Genomic DNA, 11,061 nt, shown 5'->3' on the forward strand with positions numbered 1-11,061 from the left:
TGATTCAAAACTGTAAAATTTTCAGCTTTAGAAAATTTTGACTAACTATCAAAATTTTGTGTTAAAAAGTTACTAAGTATACAACGTATAGAACTAGTCTAAATCCTCATTTAAATTATGCTAATTTTATTTCGATAGCCCTAATAGTTTTTTTATGATAGGAAAGTACCTACAGCTATTTAAAAGAAAGCCTTTTGACAAAACGGTGTTTAAGAATTCCCAAAAATTTACAAAAATACAAACGGGAAAGACGATAGCGTCTGCAAATATTACCAACTAAAATTGCAAATATTTTGATCAAATTCTAAATTACTTAAAAATGTGTTGTCGAAATTTTGCAAAGTGGATCTTTTTTATTGCTCGTGACTTTCGTGAGTGTACTATGAAGGCAAAAGTTTATACCTTAGTTTGATAACCTTTCACAAGAAAACGAATGTAGAAAGCTGACACCCTGAACTTAAATTCAGGCTACTTTTTATTGCAAAATTACCAAGGGATATTTTAAAGGCGAAGCTATGCAAGCGGGAATATTTAGGTTAATAATTTAAGACAAGTTCAGTAAATTTAAATTGTAAGTACTTAATTATATTGTTTGGGATCTTTCAAATAGTATAATTCAAAATTTTCAGCATTTTTTTAAATGACCGCGCGTCCTGTTATTGCCGAAAACATTTTTTTTTCTTTTTGTTTTATTATAGTAGGGAAGGCTCTGATAAGTATTAAGTAGACAGAACATACATAAAAAAATATAAAAATATATATACAGTGTGTCCCAAAACGATATGCCTTGGAGGGCTGATAGACCAGCTCATGATTGACCGGAATATGATAATATGACCTAAGTAAAAATAAAACCGACACCTTGGATCAGTTTTTTTCGTGCCGCCGGTACATATTTCCATATTTTTAGTATTTTTTTGGTGTCGCATCATCCTGTATAGCCCTGCTATTGATCACAGTAAAAAATAATAACGAGTAATGTTGTATGTTTAAAAAAACACGGTTTTCAAAGTCATACAAGGTACCTAATCATATTTTTTTATAAACAACTTTGACTCTACATACTGTAATAAAAATATACGACGTAATCCTGGCACCTTATTTAAAAAAAAAATCATTTAATGCAGTTTTCTAAATGGTATAAACCGTTGCTCTTGTTTTAATAAAGAAAAAAGTTATTGCTATTTTAGTACAAAACTACCTCGATCTAAAATAGTTTGAAGCACGCAAAAAACTGATCCAAAGTGTCGATTTTCAGCAAATTTATAAAAGTGTCAATATCTCGAAAACTATCGAATTTTTACTAAGGTCTATTATGATATTCTGGCTACTCATGAGCTGGTCTATAAGCCCTTCAAGGCATATCGTTGACTTTTAGGACACCCTGTATAAAAAAAGATCCCGTTGAATTGAGAACATCCTCCTTTTATTGAAGTCGGTTAAAAACTATTTGGCTTATTGAGATCAAACCATTAACCAGTCAAATCAAAACAATTATTTTATCGCCTGATTATAATCAAAATATAGTCTCGTTGTAAACGAAAATAGGTACTATGGCCATAATCTGTAACACAGATTCTTGTTTTATTTTTTATTTTCGAATTCTTTAACAACGATCCGGAGGGCTTTGGAGGTGAAGAAACAAATATTTAGCTTAAGCCGAAATCATCACCACCAACATAAAAAAACAGCCTCCAAAGTGACAAAATAACTAAATAATAGAAAATATACTATTAAATTCCCATGGTATGGTGATATGGCGGGTGATTAGGTGATGGGCATGCCCACCTTGCCCATATGGGTGGATCCGCGCCTGAAGTATGTGCCTTTCCGAAAGAGGGACTTAGTAACATATAGGTAACTCGTTATTCTGAAATCGTAGAACGAAAGTTGTCCAAAATTATGATTTTGTGTCTCGATGTTTTCGGGATGCACTTATAACTCTTATAAGCAACTAAAGTTTATCTCCAATATAACAGAAAATAAATTTAATGTCCTCGAACGTGACTTCAGGCAAACTTTCCACAACTCTGCATGGGGTTTATTGGCAGTCAATTGGTGTCACATTAACCAAGCCATAAGTCATTAACAAGAACCCAACTGTGCAAGCATTTTGTATCAATTAGACGCCCTTGAAACTATCTAGATACCTACACTAACTTCTATCATGCTATTTTAGTACCGAACCCCACAATCGACGGTTTAGTCTAAAAGCGAAACCTTATCACTCACTCCCGTTGTGCAGAGGGCAGAGGCCTATTCTACAGATACCTGTCTAAGAATGGACGATTACCGGCTGATCTGAGGGCCGAGTTTTTCTTAATTAACCGATCGATCAGTGAAATTCGACTGAAAGTACCTATGGCGCGGAGCTAGTGCAGCGCGTATACCGCTAGGTGGCAGCTCTCTCGCGCCATATACCTAAATTCGTGTTTACCTACTCGCCACTACTAGAGCGGAGTAAAAAACGCACTTCCTATTCTGATAATAATGAACTATTCCTAGTCACATGTGTGACTCTACATTTATTATTATTTTTGAATGTTTGCGTCGATCTAATTTCTACAATTTGTTATCGTTTGTTTGCGAGAGACCTTACATCAGCTGGCGTCATTCACCGCCGGCAGAATGTTTGTAAACATAATGATTGTGAGATCAAGGATCTGTTGTTCTAATTTCAGTACAAACGTACTTAAGTATTAGGTAAAGTATTAGATCAACTTAAACATTGCCTACTGAACATCCTGGGTACCTAATCAGCTACAAATTTTAAGTAAAAACTTTTTCTGTAATGGAACCCATGTTACCTATCATATAAGTATAAGTACTTAGATCGATACCATCAGAAATCTTTGGTTATCGACATAATTAAGTTAAAATCTTCAGAGGGCTTATCAGTTAGCCCTGAAAGGGTTTCCTACCGAAACCAAGAGGCTCTTACGAGCAGCTTTATTTATAACTTAGTTATTTCTGCGACTGAAAAATTCACACAAAGTTTTTGATTCTCCATGGAAACTTTGTTGGTCACGTAATGTGTAGAGAGTAGGAGTAGATTTTTATCTGTGGCATCTACTGATAGAGAGTTCATGTCTCGTGTAAAGATCAGACCAAGCCTATGAGAAATATTGTGATATATATTAACTATATAGTTACATATTTAAATTCCATCTGAGTTAATATTATGTAGGTAGGTACTCGAATCAATAATCGATTATTATTATGGCAAATTAATTTCACTCAATTGACCTGAGTATAGTCAGCATCTTGAAACAGGTCTGGGGATTACATCAGAAGTTCAAGACTGTACTGAACTACGTAGGTAGCTAGGTTACAGTGGTACAGTATGCACTATGCTCCCTTATTGTTATTGTTCAGCAAGATCATTTATTACTTAGTGCCAATTTCTCCATAGTTGGTTAGAGCATAACCAGGTAATTATTGGTTGAATTTTGACACATCTGTAACGAATTTGGCATGGAGATGACGTATAATTGATCAACCAATACCTGGTTACGATTTAACCGACTATTGTGAAATTGGAGCTTAGGCTGCATAATGCATTTTCGGGAGGCAAACTATTCGCCATTTAGGCCCTACATGGCGCGCGTAACACTAAAAATTTCGTAGAATGAGCGCAAAACTAGCCAAGTAAGAAATTCATCGGCAGCTCCTCTCTATGCGACCTGCGACTGTACCTAAACTTTTTATTACGTGTAACTACGTCAATGATTGAGTACCTACGTAACCTACGAGCTACGTGCACCAATAACTTATATTCTTTGTGAATAATAATTCTCAATTAGGTAAACACTTAGCACAATGAAATAGAGCTTTCATAACTAAATTAACATGAAATGATGATCTGAAAGAAATGAAAGTTGCATGAGGGAGACGAGACTATAGGGAAGTGGCAGAATTCACAGAAACACCTCCTTAATTAAATTAATTTTTATAGCTAGACAATGATCACTGTGCAATTATTAGAAATCGATACCGACAACTTGTTAACTGACGAGCAACAATCGCGCTTCTAGGAAAGCAACCCGACAGTAGGTCACGCCAAACCCAACTAGTCAAGATTAAATATTGTACTTAACACCAACATACAACAAAAATACAGTTACATACACCGAATACACACTAACAACGGTGCAGGAGGGTTAATCTAGATTGACAAAAACGTGCTAATGAGTCATGTAATCGGTAAGTTTATTGCCAATTAGTTAGATAGAATCGTGATTAACTCAGCAGCTGTTAGAATCTGTTCGGCCGTTTTATCAAAATAACTATAAATATTTTTTATAGAAATATGTAGGTACGTAATATTTTGTTAAAATTTATTGAAAGCAACAATGCTTTCACTATTGTTAAAACAGACAGATCAAGGCCACAGGTCACCCAATACAAAAAAAAAACGAGAACTAGAGTGACCCCCCCAAATGCATACCTACTACCTACCTACGCACGGTTGCAAATAGTGTTGTGCCGCGCACGTCGCCGCACATCGATATCGATAGATCGTGCTCGCGCGCAAGGTCGTTGACCGCTGGCGCAACCCGGCTGAATGTTACATCAGCCATGGCCTTGCGGTACGCGGAACAATGTCGGCAGTGACGCGCCTGCGGGGTCACTCTATACTGACGAAAAACGAACTAACGAGAGCTGCAATCGGCAAGTTTAATACTTACAACAAGATAGAGTCGTGGCTCGCACAGCTTCGAAATTTAGTTTTTCGGTAAGTATATGTATAGAGTAACCCTCTTGCACCAGCTAATGCGGCGAATGGCAAGCGTGTTGCTGGAATAAGCTGACGTTTAGCGCCGGGGGGTATTGTGAGATATGTAGGAATGCTTTGATATACTGCATCGTATTTTGCGTTCGTTTCTCTGGAACTGATTTGATTTTAAATTACTTGTTACTGGAGGATTTTTCTTTTTAGTTATTTTTATAAAACTTCCTACTTCAAAATTACACGCGTCTGTATTTTTTGCTGTACAATGAATTTATTTCAAGGTTTATAGAAAGACTGGTGAGTAGATAACTATGAAAGCAGAAAAATATTGTTGTCAAGGTAAGCAAATATTAAAAGAAAACAAATAATAGTTAGGAAGTATTATATTAACTACTTAGACAAGCTCTAATTATATATGCGGATGTAAATTAGTACGTAGGTGAATGCCGTTAAATTGTTACAGCCTTTGCTTTGTGAAACGGAATTCAGTTCATTAGTTTAAGGTTATAATAAACTAATTCTAGGTCTTCGTACTAACTAGAAGGTTTAAAAAAGTTTTAATTAGTCTTGAAAAATTATACTTATTTTAAAAATTCGGTGCAGAATTAGATTTTTTTAATATTGCAAAATAATTAGGTACTTATCAGTTTTTATCTGCATTCGCTATGCCTCCTATCACACGTGAGGTTAATGAAGTATCGATACCTATATTCATTTCGTAACTTGATCTTGCTCCCATCGATTTAGTCGCCCAACATTATTTTTTGTCCCGATATCGATAATTAAGTTTATACTATTGATATCCCAGGGCGCTAACGATCGATATCCCTACCCTACTAATTATTTTCAATTTCATCTAGGCATTTCATTTTCTCTATGTAGGTAGGTTAGGTATGTGTAATATGTGTATCATATACTTAATATTATATTGATAAATTTTAATTAAAATTCCATTGTTACATTTCGCAGGAAATAAGATTAGCATCAGATTTCACAGAAAGGTGCAGAGTTACTTATACTTTACTCAAACGAAAACGAACATTCGGATATCATAATACACTTTACGTATGTACGATTAATGTGACGAGATTATATTAATCGTGGATATAATAGTGAAGCATCTCTACGAATCTTCGTATTTTGTTAAGCAAGAATAACCCCGAGGTTCAAGTTCAACCCTTCATAAATATTATCTATTGGGGTGTTTAAAATCACAAGTTCGACTCGATCCGATTTATCACACAAATACTTGATGTTTTATTGCTTTCGGAGCTTTGTATCTTAGTCTACTACCTAACATTATTATGTGATGAGGTGTTATTAAAGTCATTTGCTTACTAACACATTTAATTTATTTAGAATGGTTTAAAATTGGTCTACAACAGAGAGGAAATACTATGCCTAGTAGGACGGAGTGATTCCGAGTGATGAGGTATCTCAATCAACCATGTCATTAAACATGATTGTCACACGACACAATACCAAACCTATCAACGATACGATTACGATACCAAAACAACGCTCCACTCATACTCCTATATACTTACTACGGACTCAGACGTCATCAATTATGAAAATACCAGCGCCACGCCTTCCATTGACGGCGCAACACTCATTAGCATAAACCGCTTCAGGTCATGACAGCAATGGACCGCGTTGAAAGCACGTGTAAACTGCTGAATATCACGATATGATCACTTAGATGATGTAATACCGTGCAGACTTGCAGCAGACGGATTCCTGTGAAATCTAGCCACATAATGTACCTATTTACTGTTTGGAACATTCGTTTGTTTCTGAAATTGACTGGTAGGTATTGTGACTGCGTCATGCTGCGTCGGGTTTAGCCTTCGATACGGTCCAACTGTCTCAATACCAGTGACTGAACACATTTGTGTTTAAATAGAGGAAGTAGCCGCAATTAAATTTCAGTGCTGCGGGATAGGTAGATAGGGAATTTTATTACTCATTTTGCTGTGCGTAAGGAAAACAAAAATAAATGTTTAGGTTGTTAGTTACTAATTATTTATACTTTACTATGGCTTTTGTTTTAGTTTGATATTATTAATAATATTGTTGAATTATGCAGTTACTGAATTTTACAGGTCGAATCTCGCATCTTGCTATGAATACGGAACTGTTTGACAGAGGTGCATTATAGATGTTCTACTTATACATATCACTTCTGTAAATCAAGGAAATTTCCAACAGGTTACATAAAATAAATATAAACAGGTTACATAATTTAAATATAACAACGACACTATTAACACTTATTGACATCAATCATGGCAAGAAGGAAGCATGGAAGAACATTTCACTGCCTTCCACAAAAGGAAAAGTCATAGAAGGCTACCATTCTTAGGTAAGTACTGTAAAACCGTTATAGATTATAGAAGAAACCCTCTCTGAGTCTGAGTATGTGTGTTTTTAGAGTACCAGCTATAAGTTTAGAAGCTCTAAAGTCTTAACCCTTCCTTCAGAGCTAACATATAATATTCTGCTAAGGAATCGAAAATCATTGTGGTGCCTGTGTTATAGGAATGATTGAAATTATGAGCGCAATCACTTAGGTACTTAATACTTTTTTATTTAAATTAGCTCTTCAGTAACTTATACTTTACAGTATTTTTCCAAATTGTAATTAAGATAAGTTTAATCAACTCAAATGTAGGCAAATTTTGAACGCAATCCCGACGACATTGTTAGACGTAGTTTCTTTCCTAATTTAAACCTGCTATTCCTTACCAGAACTGAGGCCCAGCCAGACGTTTCGCATAAATTTGTACTTACCTATGAGTCGGTTGGAACCAGTTCTGAGGGTTTCCCTGAGTAAGATCAATACGGGCGCGGAATTTCCTAAATATGCACGGATCCGATGAGCTGTCGACATCGATACTGCCGCCGCTAAGCTGTCGACATCACGCGATGCTTTTTCCCTATTTACGGCTAGGTTATTCTGTAACTTCATGGTTTAAGGGCCTGTTTCACAACGTCTGGATATGGACTGCCTGTGGGATAAAGGATACGCTGTCACTGTCTAAAACCTATAATTAAGTACAGAGAGTGATAGCTGAAATCATGTCTTTTAACCACAGTTAAGTCAAATAGATCGAGGAGGGTATTTATGATATGACTTTTAAATAAAACTGGCAAACTTGAATTAAATTATGTCTCATGAATGTTGACAGCTGTCAAAACGTAAGGAGTTGCAGCATTAGCGCCACGAAAACTTGGGGAACTACTCCTTCATAAAATTTGATATACAATTTACAGAATCGCACAGCAGGGTTACTCCAGTATTGTTGGTTTAACTAGAGTTTATAATCGGTGGTTAAAGCGGCCAAGGCGACGGGTGGCCTGATGTATTTGCACCAACTATCATCCTGCACTAAGTAATGTAATTTAGTTATAAACTCATAATTTCATGCCAACAGATTGTATTAAAAATAATGATTTAATAACAGCTCGTACTAGTACTAATATTAATTAAGTTATTCATGAACTAATGTTTTAACAAGGCGGCACGAGACTGACTTCTATATCTAACTTATTTCCAGAATATACCTAACTAACAAAAACTTGTATTGTAAAAAGGTAAAATCAATAACATAATCGTGTTTTTGAAAATCAAATTAAGATCATAATAATAACGAGGTGTTAATTTTGCGATGAATAGGAAACTGTATTTGCAATTTTCATTCACGTATTTTTACTATTCTTTAGCGATTGAATGCCAGGATTGGCAGCAAGTACTGTAAAACACATTATGTAATGTTAATGATTGTTATGTTCACGTGACTATTGAATACCTACTAGAGTAACTTCTATACGTAAGTACCTGGGTATATGTTGATTTTGAGATGGCCAATTCGCTAGTGGAGTAATGATCCTAATGTATCCTTCTAAATATACTACGTAGGATGGTAACTATAGTAGGGTAAGTATATTGGGTATTGAGCGGTTCAACTAAGTATTATTTTTCTTCCGAGGAATTTAGGTTTAGGTTATCCAATAGCTCATTACCAGGAAATCGCGAAAATCGCATGCTTTTATTTAATTAAAATACCTTTCAGATTTAATTAACCGACTTTGCCCTTGACTAATAGGTGTAGAGTTTAGTTCCACATTACCACATTATAGGAAGTTAACGAGATTAGTTCTTGAAACAGTTTGTTGAGCTAAGTTTATTATATTGTAATCGATATTCAGGAAACTGTCAAGCAGGAACCTATTTCCGACAGTATGTTGGTAGTTTATATCATGATTATAAGACGGATAGGTATGTACAATGTATATTACCTTAAGTTATAGTATAGGTACCCACCTACGCAATGTACCTATTCATAGCTTTATGTAGATATAGAGCTTTAATTTCATTTTATATTTCAAAACAAGTTCGCGATAGGTACTTACATAGATCTAAAACGCTAAAACGACGATCGATGATATCAATCTTAATAATTAACCCAATAATACGAACATAGGTAGGTAGGTTCTAGGTACAACACAAAATCTCAAGATACCTCTATAAAATGGCTGAATGTGCCTGCCGACTTCACAATAGGTATAAAGATAAAGACACGAATCATCTGACCTTGTCACCCTGAAAATGATATTTATTGGAAATTTTATTAATTGCTTTTATGGTCTGATAGACGGAGGTCAACGATGTGTTTGTATTTTTACAGAAATTATTATCAATGACTCAAATCTTTTTCAATTGGATAGGTAAATTAGGCAACCGTACGTCGGGACGGCCATTGGTAAAGTACTAAAGTATCACCCCTTTTCAGTGAATTTCGAAAAGGTACCTAAAGGTGGGTACGGAACTACTGACCAACGTTACGAGGTGTAATGTAACATGCTACCCAGCGAGCATTCGTGCAGTCAGTACGTAGTGTTACGGGGAAACATGTTCATTGGGAATGTTACATTCAGTCCGTACGGTCAGCACCCACCTTTAAGACACTATTGTAAGTACAGTTGGCAACAAAGTGCATAGTTGCATCGCCGCCTAATGTCAGCTGTAGCGTTGGCAACGGCAGGTGTCACACCCGTGATGCGTGATACTCTCAACGTGAACTCTGCTTTACATAAGTAGATACCTATGTACATAGGTTAGGCACATGCAATACATGTGTTGTTAACGTATGTAAAGATTCACGGCTGATGATTTTTTGGAGTATTATTAACTTATTACAACGTAATATTATTAGTTCAGTATCTTTTCCAAAGATATTTAAATACAAACATTAACCTATACATATATTGTTAATCTAAGGCTTGTTAATCTATGACTTAAATCAATATGCTGTTAATGTTTTATACATTGTGTGTATCCTTTACAAAAAAAAAGGAATTTCCGCAAACCAACTTCATTATAGCAAATCCTAACCAAGGAAAATAAAGAAAATTCAAAGAATTGAACAGGAAAGCAATTATAAGTATTTGGCGTTTTTTTCTGTACATAAGTGCTATGATATAGAAAAAAAATATACATGATACATTATATAGTCAAACTAAACAATTTCCCTCAATAAATAACCGTCGGAAATGAAACATTACAAAAACACAAAGTTTGATACCTAACCTGGAATTGTGTTGGCTGTTAGTGAATGTGTAGCCTTCAATTTAATAGACAATTTGTAAGCAATCAAACTTAATAAATAAATTTTTACATACCTACTTAAATCCTCATAAACCACATAGTTAATGTTAATACTGTCTATATATTTTCAAAGTCACGTCTTACCTGTAAAAGACATCAACGCGCGCACTTTTATTGTAGGTTCTTTTATACGAAAAATACATTAAAATCACATAACAATTTTAATTTTAATTTCGATATTGTCATAAGTTTCAAGTACAACATAATGCATATAGGTACTATACTGTATCAACTATCCTTTAAACAGTTTTAGTTGAACGTATAGTTGGTAATATACTATAATTAATAAATTTATCATACGCTGGAAGTGAAAACAATCCTACTTTATCAAACAGATTAAAACCTATTTATGAAATAGAACTATCAAAAACCAGACAACATGCTTTCAAATGTTAATTTAAATTAAGTTAAGCATTGAAATTGAAAAGTCGCTCACCTAATAAACTTTGAAACACTCTCTCACTAGAAACGGAAAGCATTTTTTCACATGTGTAAAAACTTGTATCGGCAAGTGCACAAAATGTAGAATGGATACAACTGCTTCTGCATGAATGGAGGTAGTAGAGTTAATTCATAACCAGCTGACAGGTGTCTGACAGTGAAGACATCCAGTGGAATCCAGTTTATACTGGTATCATCCACAACGATGCCACTATTA

Source organism: Plutella xylostella, chromosome 23 (genome assembly GCF_932276165.1).
Source record: "Plutella xylostella chromosome 23, ilPluXylo3.1, whole genome shotgun sequence".
NCBI lineage: Eukaryota > Metazoa > Arthropoda > Insecta > Lepidoptera > Plutellidae > Plutella > Plutella xylostella.